This window comes from Manis javanica, chromosome 5, assembly GCF_040802235.1.
Source record: "Manis javanica isolate MJ-LG chromosome 5, MJ_LKY, whole genome shotgun sequence".
In the NCBI taxonomy this organism is placed as follows: Eukaryota; Metazoa; Chordata; class Mammalia; order Pholidota; family Manidae; genus Manis; species Manis javanica.
In genome coordinates this window covers 83,622,803-83,644,451 of record NC_133160.1, presented here as the reverse complement: position 1 = coordinate 83,644,451, position 21,649 = coordinate 83,622,803, and positions in this window count along the sequence as shown.

Below are 21,649 nucleotides of genomic sequence, written 5' to 3'. Positions count from 1 at the left end.
TGGGAGAAAGACTGGTAGTTAGTTGGAGTTTGGGGAGTCTCAAAAGCATCTCAGAATGGCTTTATTGTAGCCTCAGAAAGAACTGGACCCTTGTACTGCAAATGACATATTTGCTACTAAAAAGATCAAACGGTGGGAAGAGGGCTTCTGTAGCTAGTCCCCATGCAGATTTTCTGAGCATCTCTAATGAGCTGCAGCAAAACAAATCTATGCTCTCTGGGGCTAAAAATTCCCCAAATGGAAAGGCTCCCTAGATTCCAGGAGAGAGATTTAATCGAGGTGGGAAATTATTGGGGATCTACAAAGGGCTTTAAATTTTCCAGCCTAAAAGCTTTTCAGTGGTAACTATGGTGATTTTATGGGTTTTGCTAATTAGAAGACCAATTAAGGCTTACTTTAAAATTTTTTAGACAACACAGTAACATCTAGATTTGAAATTGATGATTTCTCTCATCCCTCCAAAAATTACAGTAACAGTTTGATTATATTCTTCCAGAATTTTTTCTGTGTATAAACATATGTATATATTGATATTGGCTATGTATTTAGATATCACATTACAATGTTTCTGGTTATTTCCAGAACTTCATGAAATGTTCATTTAATAACAAAAAGGTTTGGAGATTAGATGCGAATACCAATAACCTGCACTGACTTTGCCCACTGTTGAAATTTGATTTCCACCCACATCAGTAAGATAAAGCTTCCCAAATACTGCCAGCTATATTTTCTAAGTTTCAAAACCCTATCCTGTGAGCATTTTGCAGGCCAGAAACCTAAAAGTTACCCTTAACAACATCATATGCCTCCCCACTGTGATACACAACTATGTCCAACCAATTTGATCTCCTTCTCTGCTCTGGCTCTCCATTTACAACATCATTATCTTGGTCCAAGTCATTAAAATCTCCCAACTGAACTGCTGCAGTAGCCTCTTCATGATCTTGTCCTCTTCTACCCCATTCACCACGGAACAGCTAGAATGATCTTTTTAAAAACATAAATCTAATCCTAACATCCACTTATCAAGGGCTTTGCATTGCACATACAATTCCCTGCACGGTGTTGCCATCAGTCCTTGCATGATACCTCTTTGTCTCCCTCCAGTCCCTCCTCTTATTTCCCAGGCTCTAGTCACTCTGGCTTTCAATTCCTGGAGTGTCTGTGCTCCCTCCTGGCTCAGAGACATGGATACCACTGTTCTCTCTGCCTGGAATCTTCTTCCTCGACCCTCCCTACTTCACCTCGTTAACACCCGTTCAGTTTTCAGATCTCAAATATCACTTTGTCAAGATAATATTTTACTGTATGTCTGTATGATTGTTTGGTTAATGTCTCTGTTGCCCAGCTGACTGTAGGCTGCATGCAGGCAGGGCTGTTTTAGTACCTGATTTCCCTAGAAACCAATTAAGTGTCTGCCACATGGCAGAAACTAGAATAGTTGCCAAGAGTCAATTTACAGCGAAGATCCTAATTTGCTAACAAGTAAATGACCAGCACAAGTAAAACTGCTGGACAGAATCCCAACTGGGGAAACAGTGAACACGTTCTCTGGTAAAAGAGCCTGAAAGCAGTTTTCTCTCCACTTCTGAGACCACCCATGCACCAAACCCCCAGCTCCAGGATATATGCTCTGTTCATCTTGGCCATGCCTGGATTCGCAGAGATGACATTACACATATGGACAGCAGTACTGATTTCTCCTTTTTCAAGATGAAAAGATGACCTTTCAAAGGTTTTTTTTAATTAATTAATTTTCAAAACACTTTGAGCTGGGGAAATAAACCAAAGCCGCCAATAATTACTTTTCAATCCTTTGGCGCCCTCTATTGATAGTAAACTTAATTGCACTGAAATTACACCAAATATTTTCTATCTAGGAGAGCAATGAGGAAGGTATTTGCAGGTCTTTCTACAAATACATATTCTGGGTCAATTTATGGTCTTTGGGAAAATCTAACTACTCTTTTATCAAAAGTGGTGTTTATGGGTTCATGCATCCCCACTCTTTTGCCACATCTTTAAGCATCTACATCTGGCCAATGTTAGAACTCAGAGGAAAACTGTGATTAGAACTTCAAAGTTTCAAACGACAGTAGGGAAACTTCTTTGTGCAAAAGACACACTCCACATGGAGCTATCAGATTATATACTTTTTTCCTGGCTGGGGGAAAAAAGCAGACCTATCCTGGAAATAAGGATAAAGCAAATAATAGAATATAACCTTTATTTAATTTGTTAATTTATTTTAATTTAGTTTTTTTAATTTTTTAAACAAAAATATTTAATTTTAATCTCAATTTGATTTAATTTTTTTCAAATAATTTTAGTTCCAAATAATGTTATTAGTCCTTTTCCAAACATGACCCACTTCTCACAGAAAATGTACAAATCAGTAAAAAACAGGATACACCAATATGATTTTAATCAGAAGCACAATTGTTGGGTTAGAAACACTTTTTTAAAAAGCATTGAAAATTGACACCAACACAGTATAAGAAAATTTCCTGACATAAATTGAATATATGCTTGGTTTTCACAATTTTTAGAAGATGACACATGGAGAACAGAACCCTGGAACCTGAAGGTTAGCCATTTTACATTTTTCAATGGCCAGCTGAGAGAACTCTCCCATTTTTTTTCCTATGAAGTAGACAGTGAATAGAAATGAAAGAATGAACATCCAAAAGACAAACAATAACAAATGTTGGTGAGGATGTGGAGAAAGGGGAACCCTCCTACACTGCTGGTGGGAATGTAAACTAGTTCAACCATTGTGGAAAGCAGTATGGAGGTTCCTCAAAAAACTCAAAATAGAAATACCATTTGACCCAGGAATCCCACTCCTAGGAATTTACCCTAAGAATGCAGAAGCCCAGTTTCAAAAAGACATATGCACCCCTATGTTTATCACAGTACTATTTACAATAGCCAAGAAATGGAAGCAACCTAAATGCCCATCAGTAGATGAATGGATAAAGAAGATGTGGTACATATAACACAAAGGAATATTATTCATCCATAAGAAGAAAACAAATCCTACCATTTGCAACAACATGGGTGGAGCTAGAGGGTATTATGCTCAGTGAAATAAGCCAGGTGGGGAAAGGCAAGTATCAAATGATTTCACTCATCTGTGGAGTGTAAGAACAAAGCAAACACTGAAGGAACAAAATAGCAGCAGACTCACAGAACCCAAGAATGGACTAACAGTTACCAAAGAGAAAGGGACTGGGGAGGATGGGTGGGAAGGGAAGGATAAGGGGAGAAAAGAAGCATTATGATTAGCACACATAAAGTAGGGGGGCATGGGAAAGGCAGTATAACACAGAGAAGACAAGTAGTGATTCTATAGCATCTTACAACGCTGATGGACAGTGACTGTAATGGGATATGTGGGGGGGACTTGATAATGGGGGGAGTCTAGTAACCATAATGTTGCTCATGTAATGGTACATGAATGATACCAGAGTAAAAAAAAAGAAATGAAAGAATGAATCTCTCATTTATAGAAATAGAAATATAATGCAAACCATATGTGTCACTTTAAATTTTCTAGTAGCCACACTAAAAACAGTAAAACAAATGAGTGTCACTTTAATACGATATTTTATTTAGCCCAATATATCCCAAATATTATCATTTCAACATACATTCAACATAAGAGGTTATTAACAAGATGTTTTATACTTTTCTTCCATGTTAAGTCTTCAAAATCCATTGTGTATTTTACGTCAATAGCACATCTCGACTCAGACACTAAACTTTCAATGATTGATGTGAAATGTAGTTCTACCAAAGCAATAAAGTTGTCTCTAATGGAAAAATATTTTATACTTCTTCACTATTCAAATTACAGTTAAGTAAAATTTGAAATTCAGTGCCTTAATCTCATCATCTCACTCTCCCTGCAAAGCTAGCAGTCTCATAAAAAAGTAGTAAGGCTGGGACATATCTTCTCTTGCCATTAGGCTGATTTTTATACCATCAATTCTGCAAGTTTTCAGGCCTTTGGATTTGGACTGAATTATATCCCCAGCTTTCCCAGGTCTCTTGGTTGCAGATGGTGGACTACGGGACTTCTCAGTCTCCATAATGATGCAAGCGAAATCCTCTCAATAAATCTTTATATATGTACACACACACACACACACACACATTCTGTTTCTCCAGAGAATTAAACATTATCATACTAAACAGGGCAGGTCTACTACATTCCCAGCCTATAGCAGCTTCAGATAAATGTTATATCATCTCTATCCGTTCTGTGCCACTTGTTAAATGACCTTGATGAAATCATTGATCACTCTGCACCATACATTCCTCATCTGCAAACTAAAGGTGCTGAACTATATGATCTTTGAGACCCTTTTAATCTATCATTTTACATTTCTTATTCCTCCCCTGTCTCTTCTTGTATCCACCCAATGTCCAGAAAAGAAATCAGGAATTCTGTTTATCACTTGACCTACACCATCAATTCTGTTCTATAATCTTTTATGGGGCATCAACTGTATGTGAAGACCTGAAGACCCACAGATATATGTTACTGGCCCTGCCCTGCAGAAGCTCACAGTTGAGTCGTGTAATTCACTATAACACATAAAGACAAACTATGCTCAATCTACGAACAATTGCTGTGGTAACACATAGGACAGTGCAGTAATTCCAGAGTTCACAACATGATTGCTTTAATTTAGCCAATTCAGTGAAAAATCAGTTAAGACATGTGTTTAACTAATATATTGGGTTTTTTCTGTTTTTGAACCTATGCTCTAGGTTTCACTTGGGCATAGCCTAAATATCTGAGAAGAACATAAATGGTGCTAAATAAGACACATACGTCCTTTTCTGAATGTGTTTTATCAGGTCTATCAGCTTGAGGAGCTATGTCCTGACCTGCTCACCATGGACTCTCCTGAGAACAGGAAGTTCTCTTGCCAACACTTGCTGAGCAGATACCAGCCTGCATGTTGAAAGTTTGCGTAAGGCAATTTCTAGCTGAGGCAAAGCGTTCAGAGACCCGCTGGCTTAGCTGTATCTCTTTCAACTCACCTGGTCTAAATGCTGCCCATGATCTACAAAATAATCCATTTCAACTCAGCAGCAGAGACCTATGAGTCACCTCTTTCACTTCAGCTCTTTGTAAATGGGGACCCATGCTGGTTCCATTTGCTAATGGTGGCTACAGCCTTGTCCTTCTAAATTCCTGCACTGAAGGGCAAAGAGATATAAAAATGTCACTGAATCCTGATGTGTAAAGCTATTTAGTATTTGTTGGGACTCTGAAGCACTTATTTCTGCCCTGCATAGAACTTCTCAAAAGAACGTATTTGATGATCTAGCTGGTAAAAACACAGAAATGATTGAAACAGAGGCAAAGAATCCACATGTTGCTATTACCTTAATGATTAAAACATGCAGGTAATTAATTTAATCTGACAGTGGGCCCTTTGTGGGTAGACAACTCATATGTAATATCTTACTCCAGCTGAAGAGATCTGTCCCATGCCAAGCATGGCTCCCCACTTCTTTTATTACTGAGAAGCCATTGGTAAAATCCAAAATGATTAAAGCCACAGAGATTGAATTGCAGACAAAGAACTTCAGACTATGTCAGGGACAGGAAAATAAAACTCCAACCAAGAACAGGACTCAAGAGATTTATGATCAAAACACTCAATTTTTTTTAAGTTGGAAAATTCAACTTTCTAATTTATAGTATGTTAGAAAAAATAACTGACATGGTCTATTAATACAATAATACTTGTTCTGTGGGAGTTCCTCCAGGGTCCCTAAAAGAGAGCCCTTAAAATCATATACTTAATGCACACCAAATGTCAAAAGTATAAGGAAACTAATGAAACAAAGATTCCTGGGTCCAGTTCTCCTTGTCCATAGTTATTTATTGAATGAATTTGGAGAAATGTTTGAACTTGATGAAGATTAGCACGACAGCACCTTAAACACTTAATCACAAAACACAACAGACTAGCAAGCTTAACATCCCACAAAATTACAGAAAGATCATTTTATAAATTCTTCAAATCACATCCATAGACCTAAGCCATGAAAAAGACGTGTTTTTCATCCTATTTCTTCACACAAAACAGGTAATTCAAACCTCTGTAATTGATCTCAAAAAGCAAAAAAATTCTCTTCTATTGCTAATACTCTGCATTTAATTTTTAAAATCCATCTTAAACCATTTCTCAGTCACAAGACTTGAGCCTTGTTCTTTTTCTTCTTAAGTTATGACTAATATATTAAAGCAAACTGTACCCTTAGGTGATGCTTGATTAGCCTACAGAGGAGACCCCCCCCTCTCTGTTACACATCCTCTTTCACACACTGTCCATTCCCATGGGATCCTCTCTCTCTAGCTCATGATACAGGTCAGTTGTGTGAGGGGCACAATTCTTAGGATACTTTTTGTGCTTCTTAAAACCAAAGTGATTCGTGTTGAGATAGCCCTATTTTAGCCAAGTGGAAATTTTCACTCTGATAGTCTGCTGTTAGCCAGTTCTTCTAATGGGAAGACTATCATGACACAATCCCCACTTGACTATAGATGAGTTCTTCTTAAGCTGAAATAAGCTTACCTTCAGTAATAAAAATACTCAAAAAGTCTTAAATGGACTAAGTCTAAAGCAACCCATTCTGCCTGTGTGCTGATATGACAGCTATATTGCCAGCAAAGATTAAAAAACTAACCAAACGCTGATACCACAATTATTGTTTTTCTTTATTTGTATAGATGGGGCCTATTTCTGGTTGATATTTTCTCTGGGTTGGTAAATTTGGCAATAAAAGGAACCCTTTTATTTAACTTAAGGTAAAACCCTGTTATTTTAGATGAATTCTTCTATTTAAATTCCTCATTGTGACCTACTGTTTAACAGGTTTTACAATGCATTTATTGTATCTTATTTCAGTATTAAAACTTTAAGTTTGGAGCTAGCAGAAATAGTTCAGCTAATGAAAATAATGATTTTTCTCATGCTGCACTATATGATAATGTAAAGCATTTCAATTAAACAAACTGTCTCATTAGAGCTCCTTAATGATGCTTTGACATGGTCAGAAATCCCAAGGATGCTATTGGGATACACACTATCATATGAATGTGCTAAAGAAAGTTGCCATATGCCATGCCATATGCCAAACATTTTGGAGAACTCAAATGACCTACTTTTAAAATGCTTTAAGACATTTTGTGGTGTGGACCCAGAAAAAATTACCCTGGTTTAATAAGTAGCTTCTCATTTGTGTTCCAAAAGGCATCCAAGTTCTACCACTGAGATTTATTTTTTAAATTTCATCTCTTTCTCCTATCATATCTTAAGTTTTTGAAAGCTCACTTATTCATTACTACTTGTCCTGTTACTACTTTGTTTTTCACAGGATATCTAAAAACAAATGTTAAAATAAAGAACTGATTGTTTTATATCACTTTTTTCCCCAAAAAGATTCTAGACCTACTTGAACATTTCTCTAGGAAACAAAAGATTAAGTATACAAGTAAACTAGACTGGTGAAAGTATCACTGAGATACTAAGATAAATAAATGTTACTGTTACCTTAAGTTGAATATTGAAATGCCTTCAGATAAGCTGAAGATTTTTAAAGATAAGAAAAATTCAGTTACTCTTACTATTGTTGAAAACAAACAAAAAAAATTAAATTTCCATGTTCTTAACATAAGCAAGAAGTGAGAATTTTAAACTTTTTAGCCACCAAAACAACTAGCTTCTTGAATTTAATTTGAATGTCAGGCAAATCAGTTATTTAAATACCTGTTAATTTAATTTAAATATGAGACAAATGATAACAACACAATCATCAATGTACTGAATTTTCAATTAGTTTTTTGGTATTATATGCTATGGCAGTAAGAAAAATATAGATTTTGAGATCTTAATTCAGATATAAAAGTGATGCAGTTTTATTCAGACCTGCTAATAATAACACTATCTTTTATCTTGATTGCAAAAATCACTTCTTTATTAGGTAGCATAAGGAATGGTAGCTGCTGTAACAGACCCCAAGATTTCAATAGCTTAAGACAATGTAAGTTTCTCTCTCATACACAATGTCCAATGTGGTCACTCCATCTTGTGGATTCGAAATAATGAGGGTCTCAGAGTCCTTTCTTGGGTCATATAGTCAGAAAATGGACATCAGAGGGCGTCTGAAGAGTACTGCAGTAGTTTGAAAAGAAGGGAGCCTAGGCCCAGAAAATAATCACTTCCACATACATTTCTGATCAGAACTTAGTCATGTGGTCAAAACTAACTAAAGGAAGTGCTGGGAAATTTAGGCTAGCTCTCCATCCAGAAGTTAAGAAATTGTTTTTGGTGAACACATAGCAATCCTACCACAACCCTCAACAGAACTTGCTAAAAGGAATATTAATCTCACCATTGCTTTTATAACAAAAGAGATTATCATTTAGTCTTTAAATTAAATAGTAAATATAAAGTCTATGTAGTAATACTGAAAGTACTGTTCTAACTAAAAGGTTTTAAGTAACTAGTAACCATTTACATATATTTAATCATCTTTGACCTAGCTGCCTCTTCAAGGCACATGGATTCACATTTTCTTAATCACCTGGCTGTCAAAAATTGTAGACACAGTAACTTTAACTTCTTTAATCTGGAAAGCTGGAGTGAATCAAATTAAATATCACCCAAATATTGTTTTTCCTGGTTTATGTAACCCAAGTCAATGTTTTAAAAGGCACACCTCACAAACCCACTGGAAGCTGAAGCTATGTGTTTTTTTTAAGTTTCTTGAAAGCTTTAACCTAGACAAAGCCTTCACAGAACATGCAAACAGTCTTTCAAGTGATACCTCATTCGGTTTAAGTTCCTGCCAGAGGTGTGATTTCATGAGTCTTTATTAAATCCCAAGGTTTCCCAACTTTCTGCAATGATCTCTAATGCAAAAGGAAATACACCCATTATATATCTAAATTAAGCAAAAAATTTAGGAAAGTACCCAGGAAATTCAGGCAAAACGTCACAGTTTTGATTTGTACCTTCTTTTAGATACCACAACTCCAGAGCACAACAGCAAATAATAGGCAATGTAGAAAAGAGGAACTGACAGGATTGTAACCCTGCAGGGACTGACCTAGAAAGAGATAAAAGGAACTGAGAGAGACGGTTCCATCTTAACACAGTCCTGAGAGGCAGAGATAAAAGGAACTGAGAGAGACAGTTCCATCTTAACACAGTCCTGAGAGGCAGATATTTCTGGGATCTGGCCCTGTCTAATCCCTCGATAACTTCAAACATATTGCTCAACATTTCTATTTTGGTAACTCATACTTTTTCGAATGGGTACCATATGAAATGGGTTCATCTCTGGGCTTAGGTGCTCTCAAAAGACATCTGTCTAGATTGTTTCTTCTGTAGGATGTAACCCTCCACCAAAGCCTGCCCAGGGAGATTCCTTTGGGACCAAATGAAAGTTACTTAACCTCTGACCTCAGTTTTGTCTTCCACAAAGTGGAGTTAAAAATACTGCCTTGTGGGTTTGGATGAGGATAAAATAAGTTAAATTTAAACTAACTTATTTTGAAATACGTTAAAGATAAAACAAGTTAAACAAAGGGCCTTACAAACAAAAGAACTCAAGAAATGGTAGCTACTGGCATTTTAAAAAGGAAGTTCATGCCAGCTGTCAATGCACTTCTACAACATCTAACAATCCTTCCAGTTGGTTAAGTATTATTTGAAGCCTAAAACTCTCTGCATTTTAATTTAATCTTAATTCCATTCATTCTAGGCAGTATTTAGAGAATTATACATTATCTTCTATGTGGTTTTATGGAGTTCCAATTACTTATTCTTGAAACCTCTTTGAGGTTTCAGAAAAATGATAATGTTGGAACAATTGGCACTCCCCAGACCCAAGTCCTTCCACACAGGAACTCAGTAAGAATTTCTAGTGAAGTGGTTCTTGACTCACTACAGCAGGCACGGCAAGTGTGTGGCTGTGGCGATGCCCAGCTCACCTCTAATATACACATCTGCACCTACTAATGAACATCTCCATCAGCTAAGAGATCACTGAACTCTTCCACAGAGCCCAGACTTCTTCAGAGAATCTTTTCCAAAACTACTTTGGACAGTCCCTGATGATCTATCAGCCACTACTGATCCATTCCCATTCATGGGCTATTGCAGAGAGTTAAGACATATTTTAAATGGGAAGGAAGTCTTGAAGAAAGAACAAACTGATTTTGACTGATTTTGATTTTCTTTTCCTAGAGAACAGAAAAAAAAAAAAAAACAAAGCACAAGATGATTAAAGGCAATTCTTGATCATCTGTGATAATGGAGAGTATGATGTAATATGAACAAATTAAATTAACAAAACGCAAAAGCCTATTTTAGAAATGAAGACTTAAAAGAAAATGATGTCTAAATATCAGACATCATATGAAAACAAGAAGCTTAAGTTTCAGCTGAAAACAAATAGAAAAAAAATCCACGATAGGCAACCATGGACAAGCATCTTTCATTAGAGCTTTTGACAAGTAACTAAGTCTGCACATTCTATTTTCAGCCCCTCTGCCCTTCACAGCATGTAGACTAGAAGATGGGTAATGTACCTGAAAAGGGCAAGAGGCAAGAAGGAACAGAGGCAACTGAGCTGAGAAATCAGACATGTTGATAAATTTTTGAATAATCCATATCTGCAAGACTGAATTTTGGATGATTAACATATAAAAAACAAGTCTCAGTGCTAAGAAGAGAGAAAAGGTTAAGTAACAGTATGGGAGGCCTGCAGGAAAAAGATAAAAATATTTCTAAGGAAAAATCTATGAACTAGATTAGAACTAGAAAACTGAAAACTAGAAAAAATGTATCCAGAACTAGAAAACTAGAAAAATATGTATAGGCAATTTTGTTTAGCTCTTGGGTAAAAGATAAGATCATCCATATTCAGCTCTGGAAGGGTGCTATCTATTGGGCCACTACCACTAAGAGAAGTGGAATACCACAGTGGACAGACCCTGGAACCAGACCTTCTGGGTTCAGTGGCACTTCCCCAACTTCCAGCTTTGTGGCTTTGAAAAAATTGCATGACTTCTCTGTGCCTCAGTTCTCTTCTCTATAAAGTGTGAATGACAATTGAGCCCACCTCGTAATGTTCCCAAAAGGTTTAAATAAGTTAATATATCTAACATATGGAACAGTTCTTGACACATAATTGCTATTATACTTGAATATTTGCTGTTGTTCTTGTTATAACTTGTTAAAGATCAAACCTCAAATAAATAATAGATGCTTTTTAAAAATAATATGATGCATTATTGAGTTTTATCATATTCTTATTTTTAGATACTTTAGAGAGTATATTAGTTTTTTATTGTTGCTGTAACATATTTCCATAAATATAGTGGTTTACACAGCTCAAATACATTATCTTACAGTACTGGACTCAAAAATCTGAAATGGATCTCACTGGGCTAAAATCAAGATGTCAGGGCACTGCCTTTCTGGAGACTCTAGGGGTAAATCTGTCCTTTTGCCATTTGAGTTTCTAGAAACTGCCCACATTCCTTGGCTGCTTGGTCCCTCCCCACTGTCAAAGCCAGCAATGTCCAACCAAGTCTTTCCCACATTACATCACTCTGACACCGACACTTCTACCTCCTCCTTCCACATTTCAAGACCTCTGTGATTACACTGGACCCATCCTCATAATCCAGGAAAATCTCCTTATTTTTAAACTCAGCCAATTAGCAACCTTAATTCCATCTGCAATCCTGATTCTTCTTTCCATGTAATGAAACATTTTAATAGGTTCCAAGGTTTAGAGTGTGGACATTGGGAGATGACGGTGGGGGCTTGCTCCACCCATCACAGTGAGGAATAGATAGCAATCTATCTTAAACACTGGATTGATTTATATAGCCAGCATGGTAAAGTGAAAAGAGTTCTGAAGTATGCAGATAAGAGATCTGAGTTCAAGCCTGTGTTCAGTTATCACCCAGTTTTGTGACCTTGATTAATTTTAAACCAAATTTTAATTTGAACTCCCTGGGCATGTACCATAAGTGTTGGTGTTGTACTGCCAAAGTTTGCACCCCTAAATAGGTATTCACTTCAAAGAGAGTAATTTGGTAAAATTCCTAATTTGGTAACATTTGGAATATGAGATCATCATCTCCAGTGGAAAAGTAACTCAAAAATGCATAGGTGACAGAGGATTGTCATAAACTGTAATTTTTTCTTGTGAACAGCAGCACATCTCCAAACTCTAACTGACTGTTAACATGATGATAGCTTCTGGTTCCAACTGAGAACTGGCTTTCTGATCTAGTCTGCTTTGTGTTTTCATATACTTACTCGGTGATATGCTGCTGCCTTCAGAAATTCATCATTTACAAAATCTTGGAAAGAGGTACAAATTTTCCCTGCTCCTCTTCTCAGGCAAGAACAGCTGTGTAACAGCAAATCTGTCAAGTGTTCAGCTGCTCCTTGTCACAGACCTCCAGGGTTGTCCTGTCTTTCCAACAAATCTGAGGCTTCTCTCTTCTCTTTGTTCCCTGTGGCTATCTATGACCAGGGTGTAGCTCTCAAGAACTGTGTGGTCCAGAAGGGATATTTGGGGCTACTAATATCTATTGTGCTTGGAAACTTACATTTGAGTGGTACCACAATAAAATTCCTAAGTCAAATTTGCTTGTCTGTACTAAAAACATCAGCAGACAATTGAAAAGGAGGCAGAGTCTTAAATTTTTTCTTGTGAACAGTAAGAGAGAAGTTGTGTCTAATAGACAGTGTGGAGCAGAAAGACTATCTAACAAAGAGTCTAAGATGAGTGACTTACCTTTATTGTTGAAGAGATGACCTTGAAAGTATGAAAACAGAAACAAAGAAATGAATGTCATGGAGTTGCTCTTCATTCCAAACCAAAGTACTTCTTTATTGTACTGACTCATTAACAAAAACTCTGCAATTAAAAAAAATTTTTTAATGCTTTCTCTAAGTTTGTCATGTGAAAATAAATCATGTATTAGATCATTTAGATGTGATTTCCTAGGGTAGAAATATTTGGCTGTGATAGCAACAATGCATTAAGCAGGGCCAGTGGTGAGTCTCTGTGTTTAAATGGTTTTGGTAGATGTGGCTCTTGGCTTCCAGGAGCATGGTATCTCTCCTTGTTTGTTTGTTTTGTATGCCAATATCCAGCAAATCCTTCCCTTTCCTCCTTGCATTTGGAAACTCTTTTGGTTAAATTTTATTTGAGAGTGAGGTCTCTTTCAATGTAGTATACATTTTTACTTAATAATGAGAAAAGTTGATTACTCACAATGCTTCAATAGTAGGCTTAATAGCTATTGTCATTTTTAATCATTAAGAGTCACATTTCCAGAATATCCTTTTTGCCTCAACCCTTGTTAATAGAATCATTAAAAAATATATTGGTTGATAATGTTTTCAATATTAATATTGAGTATTATTTTCTTAAAATGAAAAGTATAATGCACTGAATCTAATTGTGTGTGTTACTATTATATTAAGGAAATTTCTGGGTAAGGGAATCAAGATTCTGGACATGTTTAGACATTGTACAGTGATGGATTGAAGACTGGGATGGATATGTACCAACCATAAAACTTGCCATTCTAGCTATTACTTCTTATTACATGACTGACACTAGATTCTTTTCCTGAGAATTCTGTAAGTCAGTGTAAAAGGAAATTCCAGTTAGTTTATGGTTTTATTTCATTGAGTTAGTCTTAAATGAGATTTTACTATAACATGGCAAATTCTGTCATGAATTTTGAGACTTATTTGGGGCAAACTTAACACTTACAAACATGGAGAAAACTAATGTCTTTAGAACGTGAAAGATGAAGCTTCCTAGGGCTTATGTTCTGCATGCCACAAAGGTCTGCCTTTCAAAAAAAAAAACAGATACCCTGGTGGGTATCTGTAGCTCAGGATTTGTCAAAAAACTATGGAGCATCCTGATGAATTCAGGCTCTTATCTATCTCCAGGTCAAGCCTCCCTCTCTGAAGAGTTGTTCAGATTCTTATGCCTGCTGCCTGAGACGGCAGGGTTGGCTTTGGACTAGGACTTAATTTTGCCTCATTTTAAATCATGTGCTCAATTGCTTTCTTTTTCTCAGATATTGAAAAGCTACCAAAGGATAACTTAATTCATAAGGAAAGGTAAATTTAGAGAAATTATCCATCTGCTTATAAGTAATAGATTTGTTTATATGAAATAGCTAATTCTACACAATACAGGCACTCCTTCAATAAAGGAAAATAAATTAAAAGATCCCAAAATGTCTTCATCATGCTTAGAATTCTCCCCCATTCCAATCGCCTAGTTTTTTACAAGGGGTATTTGTTCTCTTATAATCTGAAAGTGCATGTGCCTAATTGAAATAAGATGTACTCCTTAAATAATGAAAATAAAAAGTGATCAAAATCGATTTTTGTTACCCATTGGGCTTTGGGAGTTTAAATGCAAACTGCATGGCTTGCAGTACGAGAAATTAATTATTGGTAATTGAAGTTGTAAGCTTAATTCCCTGCTTGTTTCAATAAAAATGAATCCTTTTATTTAATATTGAAATAAGCACCACTAACCTCATGATCTAGGACAGCACTTGCGTTCAGCTACTGAGAAATAGTGAATGTTGAAAAAAGCTTTATCTTTTAAACTGAATTGTGATTAGCAAATAACATAACAGGTGGTATTGGGTACTCTTTTAATAGATCCTGTTCTTGTTCACTGGTTAAAAAACCCATTTTGTATTATAATAAAAGTCTAAACCATTAAAATATATATATATTTTTTTGAAAAGTTGTACTCAGAAAAATGTTTTCATTGAAATGTGTTGTCATATTGAAGCAGGGTGACCATTTAAATTGTTGAGCAAGTAAATTCAGTGTTTCTGCTGTGAGAATTTTTTTCTTTCTGAGGGCATATTATGATAGAGCATGATGTGGACTCTGCTTTTTGCCCAGTCTCATCTCTGATCTCTGTCTCCCTCTCTCTCTCAGTTCTGGCTGTCCAGGAATGCCACTGGGCATTTACACAAATTGTTATTGAGGTCTGGCATGCTTTCCTAGGCCCACTGTATCTTTCCTTCGCCTAATCAACATCTTTTACTATTTGCAGGTCTCACTGCAAACATTACACTTGATATCGGGGCAAGTTCTCCTCTTTAATAGTCTTAACACACTAATTCATGTGGTAATTACTTGTTTCATGCTTCTCCCTTCCACTGGAGGATAGTTTCAAGAAGGCGAGGACAATGTCTGCCTTGTTCAAAGCTAGAGCTCCAGTAACTAGTGCAGAACCTTGTACATACTGGGAACCAAGAAACATGTTTGAGAGAAGGAACAAGGGAAAGAAAGAAGAAAGGAAGGCAGGCTGAATGTTAATTAAGGTCAAACTGGGAAACCCTTGGCACAATTCTCATCTTATAGTCCAGAAATATCCAAAACAGTTATAATACAAAAAATTGTCTTTCTCACTTTTTATGGGAAATGAATGGAATTCATATCTTCTAATTTTTTAAATTTATGGTACTTCATACTAAGTCCCAAGTGAACCATCCCAGAAGACAGTTGATCCATATTTTATAATTAACACATGTAATTGTATAAAAAGTAACACAAGAAAAATTCATTGTTCAGAAATTAAACGTCCTTACTGTTTAATGTATTTATTAGAGAAAATCTGGACAAGGAACTTCCCTCAAGTGAGTTAAAACAGTATGAACTTGTTCTCAATGGAACCCATCATTTCTGACCCAGGAGAGGTAATGAGATGTCCCCTGTTTAACATAGGCAGCCACTGTATGCATAAGGTTTGGGCATGGGCTCTGGAGTCAGCTCCGTGAACCAAAATGTGGTTGCTCAGACTGTTCAAACTTTCAAAACTGGTTTTCTCAAAAGCAGAGGGCTTAAACGAACACTTGTCAATCTAAATATTGTTTCACATTGTCATGGATAGAGAATAAGGGAGACAGAAGAACCCTTTGATTGGTCTTTATCTCAATAAACTGAAACTTCTACTTCATTGCTCATTTTTAAAAAAGCAAACATAGATCTAAATGGTTTTCTGGGTAAAGATGGTAGACTGAACTACACATTTTAATTTTACTACTCTGTACAATGCAGCTAAACTTTGAGAAAGGAGATTTTCTTTAAAAGGCACAAACCCATATGAAAGAGAATATAACACAATACAAGAGCAGTACAATTCTGGAATCTGGAGAGCAGATTGAAGGCATATGTATTATTATCATACCAAACACAGACAGAATGCATGACTGAATGATAAGTACCTAAAACATCTATCTCTTCCCTGACTTGGCCCCCAGCATGCCAGGAGCCTGACCATTTCCCTCTAGGCAGGAGATTGGAAGATTCTTTTCTGCTAAATATAACCAACCTAAGAGGAGAGACTTAAAAATACTGGCATCAGTAGTTCCCCAACACACAACCCATCTGGATCACCTGAGAGTGTCATTCAAAGTAAACAAGCCTCAGAAAAGGTCTCAGAGCAACCCAGTCAGGTTTTCAGCTTCTCATTCTTACTCATAAACATATAAAAAAGATGACCAAGTATTTAAGGAAGACCTTTAACATGGAAGACAGAGAAAGGCCAAAACCAATAAAAAGAAGAAAACAACTTGAAGAAAATAGAGACTACAGAGACAGTAGAAACATCAACAAAACTATTAGTATCCTCAGAGAAATCAGAAGAAAATATTACCCTTGTGAAACTAGAAAATGGTACTATATAAAAGGAAAACTCAGAAAGTAAAAAAGAGCTCTTGAAAGCTTAAAACAAGCAAACATGAAAAAATTCAATAGAATTAGAAGATAAAGTTGAAGAAAGTTCTGAAAAAGTAAAACAAAAAAGACATAAAAGAATGAAAAGTAGGAAAAAAGATAAGAAACTAGAAGGAACAGAGCTGAAGGTCTAACATCTGAGTAACTGATGTTTTTTTCCAGGAAAAGAGAACAGAGAAAACAAAAATGGAAAAATCATCAATAAAATAAGTCAACAAAAGTTTCTCAGAACTGAGTTGCCAGCTGGGAAGGGCCACCAATGGCCCCCCATAAAATAAATTTGAGCAGTTCTATGTCAAGGAATATCACTGTGGAATTTCAGAACCCTGGGGACCAAGAGAAAATCCTATAAGCTTCCATAAAGAAAGACAGGTTACATACAAAGGATCAGGAATCAGAATGACTTCAGACTTTTTAACTGCAACAAGACAAGGGAGAAAGACCTCCAAAATTCAAAAGGAAAAGTATTCCTACTACAATCCAAACTATCAAATACATACGAGAGAAGAATAAAGACATTTTCAGATATCAAAAAAGTCTCAAGAACTTAATTCCCATGTACTCTTTCTCAAGAAGCTAGTGAGGATATGCTCCCACCAAAATGAAAGAAAAAAAAATCAAGGGGATGACACATGGTGGGCTAAAAGGCTGTTTCTGTAACTTTACCTAAGTCACTGGAGGCCAACCTCTATAGATTACATCACAGGTTCACATGCCCTATGGCTGTTTTTACCCAAAGAGAATCATCAGCAACAGATCTGGAGGACAGGAGAGCCAGGTGAGCCACGGGTTCTGATGGGATCACCCATAAGGTAATCATTCTGGCACCCATTTCTCATAGATATGTTTTTCCCTCACTTTCTCTTTGCGTTCTTAATCCTCTCCTACACTCATGGGAGAAAGAGTAAGAATGTAGGAGAGGATTAAGAAGACAAAGAGAAAATAATAATCATGACAGTAGCCTTCATTATCATACTTAACCATGTAAAGGACAACCAGGCCAAAAGAGGCTACAGCACAATGGATAAGAGAGCATGGGTTATGTAAGTTGAACAACAATGGGTTCAAGTTTTTGTTCTGCCATTAAATGGAGGGGTGACCCTGGGGCAAAAAAACCCACCTTTATTGTTATATGATAAAAAGAAATATCATTTTATCTACTTTATGTATAGGTTGATTAAATGTGGTAATAAATACAAAACCTTAGATTGGTGAGTGGTATATGAAGCTCTCAATCTGTAGCTATAATAAATGTAAATTTAAAGTGCCATTTCCCTGGATAGCTAGATTGCTTCCAATTTCCCACTTCACTAACATAACAAAAAATATCTTTCTGTAGAATCTACAGTAGTCAATGGTACCATCCACCAAATATTTTCTGTTTTATTCCTCAACACATGATAAGATTATACTTCTTAGTGACTTAGACCTTGAAGACAGATACAGCCAAGAGACTGCTTTGGCCAGGTAAGTGTGAGTTGAACCTTTTTATACTACTTCTGAGTAAAAGTATATTTCACTTCATTGCATCATTTATAATAGCATTAGCATTATTGTATTATTACAGTGAACATTTTGGGCACGTATCATTTCTTATATATAAACACATCACCAGTGTATCATTGTCATTGATGCCAAAAGTTTGAGTGATTTTTTTCTGTACAATTCTGTAACATCGTTAATGTGTCTAACTGAATATTTTATGCAAACAGCATGAGTTACAGTGATATCTATTTATTTAAACAATAATTGGTAATTAAATTTATCATCTCTCCCAATCTCTTTCAATTGGTGCATTTAGACCAACATTTAGAGTAATTATTGATATGCTAGACTGAAGCCTGCCATTTTATTATTTGTTTACTGTTTCCTTTGTTTCCCCTTTCTTGACTACCTAAGGATTACTTGCACATTTTTTAGAATTACATTTTAGTTTCTTTATAGTATTTTGGGGTATATTTCTTTGTATAGTTTTCTTAATGGTTGTTATAGGGAATACAATACACATGCATAACTTATCAGTCTACTAGTGTTGATGTTTTGTCACTTTGAGTGAAGTGTAGAAATATCACTGCCATTTTTATTCTCTCTTTTTTTAATTCAAAATTTTATTGAGATAATTGTAGATTCACATGCAGTTTTAAGAAATAATGAAGAAATATCTCTTGTACATTTCCCCCAATGGTAACATTTTACAGAACTATAGCATATCACAACAGGGATATGGACATTAATACAACCCACAGATTGAATTCACATTTCCCCACTGGACTCATTTGAGAATGTATGATGTACTGAGTTCTATGTAACTTTATCACCTGTGCAAAATTGTGTACCCACCATCACAGGATACTCTATACAGTCCCCACTAAAGGGATCCTCATGTTGACCTTTAATAACCACACAGTTCTCCCTCCTGCCTCTGGTGGCCACTCTTTAAGATCCTAGACTAAAAAAAAAGATCAATATCCTAAAATATCCTGCTATCCACAGAGAAACTGAGATTAATATACAAACTAAACTCATTACTTCCCATCTCCCAAAAAAGTAGTTGATAAAAAATATTAAAAGGTTTGAGATATACACTAAATTTTAAGTCCCTTATATCACAACCAGAATATTGAATTTGATACACCCCAATGATCACACTCAGATTTCTTAGTTTTATAGGTATTTGTATGTGTGTGTTTACATTATTACATTTTATACAATTTTATCATCTGTGTTGGTTCATGTATCCACTACCATAGTCAAGATATTCAACAGTTACTGAGAATGCTTGTACTGCCCTTTTATAACCTATTCACCTCCCTCAACCCACTCCCCCATGCCTAACCACTGGCAACCATTTGTCCTGACAATATGCCCTCCATTTCTAAAGTTGTTTCATTTTTAAAATGGCACATAAATGGAATAACGTAGTATATGACTTTCGGGATTGGCTATTTTCTCCCAGCATAATTCTCTAGAAATGTATCCCTCCCCACCCTTTAAATGTAATTCTTCAGTATTTCCTGTACATACATTGAGCAGAATCATGTCACCTCCCCCAAAAGATGTTCACATATTAATCCCCAGAACCAGTGGATATGTTAGGTTATAAGACAAAGGGGAATTAAGGTAGCAGATAGAATTAAGGTTGCCAATTAGCTGACCTGAAGAGAGAGAGAGATTATACCTGATGATTGAGGTGAGCCCAATGTAGTCACTGGATCCTTAAAAGTGGAAGAAGGAGTCAGAAAAGAGAACCAGAGATACGACAAGGAAAGCATGTGGCCTCTAGAAGGTCATAAAGGTAAGAAAATAAATTCTTTCCTAGTCTCCAAAAGGAATACAGTGCTGATGATACCTTGATTTTAGGCCAGTGAGACCACTTTGAACTCTGACCTTAGAAACTGTTAAGGAATAATACACTTAGAAACTGTATTGTTTAAGCCACACTTGTAGTTATTTGTTACAGCAGCAATAGAAATCTAATACAAACTATAAAACATGATTTTAAAAACTCATGAGGTAAAGAACAGTCTATTATACTTAACCTTATTTTTACCCACTCCACTTATCTTTCTACTTTTCTGAAGTTCCAGGCCTGATCTAGTTCTAGTCCAAGACATTCCCTTTAGAGAATCTATTTTAGCCATTATTTAAAGGTAGATCTGGTGGCAAGAAATTCTCATTTTCTCTTTTAGAGGTAATTAAATTTAAATACTTATTATCCTAATTATAATATAACTAAGTCATTTTAACAGTTTAAAAAACAAGTGAACCTATGTTAAAACATAAAATGAAGGCATACTATTGATGCAGTATCAAGTGGAAACAGAAACTAATAATAGAGCTGGATCAATTTTTTAAAGAGGGGACTAAAAGTTAAGTACGTCACAAATATACAGTAAGTGGAAAATGAAATTTGCTGCAGCACAGCAAAAAAAAACTTTTCTGTAAAAAATTTTTTAAGTGAATAAATTGGACAATATTAAGAGATAATTTAAGCAAATACATAATGAATTTATAAGAAATTTGTCCTCAATAGTCAAAAGGAATCAATGAAATTAGCTTGAAATGGGAATTAAATGTCTAGCAAAAAACTCTTAATGGTTTTAACAGGATCTGAGCTTCTAATTTTAGCCACCTAAAAAATGTTTTGGATTCTTGCATCAATCAACCAATCAATCCATCGATAAAAAATCATTTTAGACAGAGATGGTAAAAGAAATTTTTCAGTTATGGAAATTATGCTAGAAAATTATGAAGAAAAGACGTTTTACAAAAAGTTAAAGATCTAAACTAAACCATCAAACAATTGCCCATTATCTTTCTACTAATATCAAAGAGCAAGTGATTCATAATCTGAAAAATGGCAAGTGCTTTTTTTTAGCTTTAGATGGGTCATGTGACAGAGACATTGACATAAGACATAATACTTTGGTATATTTGTTTCTCAAAGGACTTCCAAACTTATGAAGTGGAATCAAATCAAAGGGAAAAAATTTGAATTTTCAGTGCAGATTTTTTATCTTTTATAGCCAAAAAGAATTTCAGCTATTTATTAAAAATGTGTTTCTAACAGGACATATCATGGTCCAACTCTACTAGATTAAAAATCTGGATTTATTGGAATTTTAGAATAAGGGACTGCTGTTTCCCTTACTGCTTAATTCCAAATTATGATACATAGAAAATACCTGTGCTCAGTTTTCTGAAGCAGACTCTATAAAAGTGTTATAGGTATTCAGTTGTTTAAAAGTCATTTGGCATATATGTACAAATACTATAAATTATTGCCAGCTTATGGAACTGTT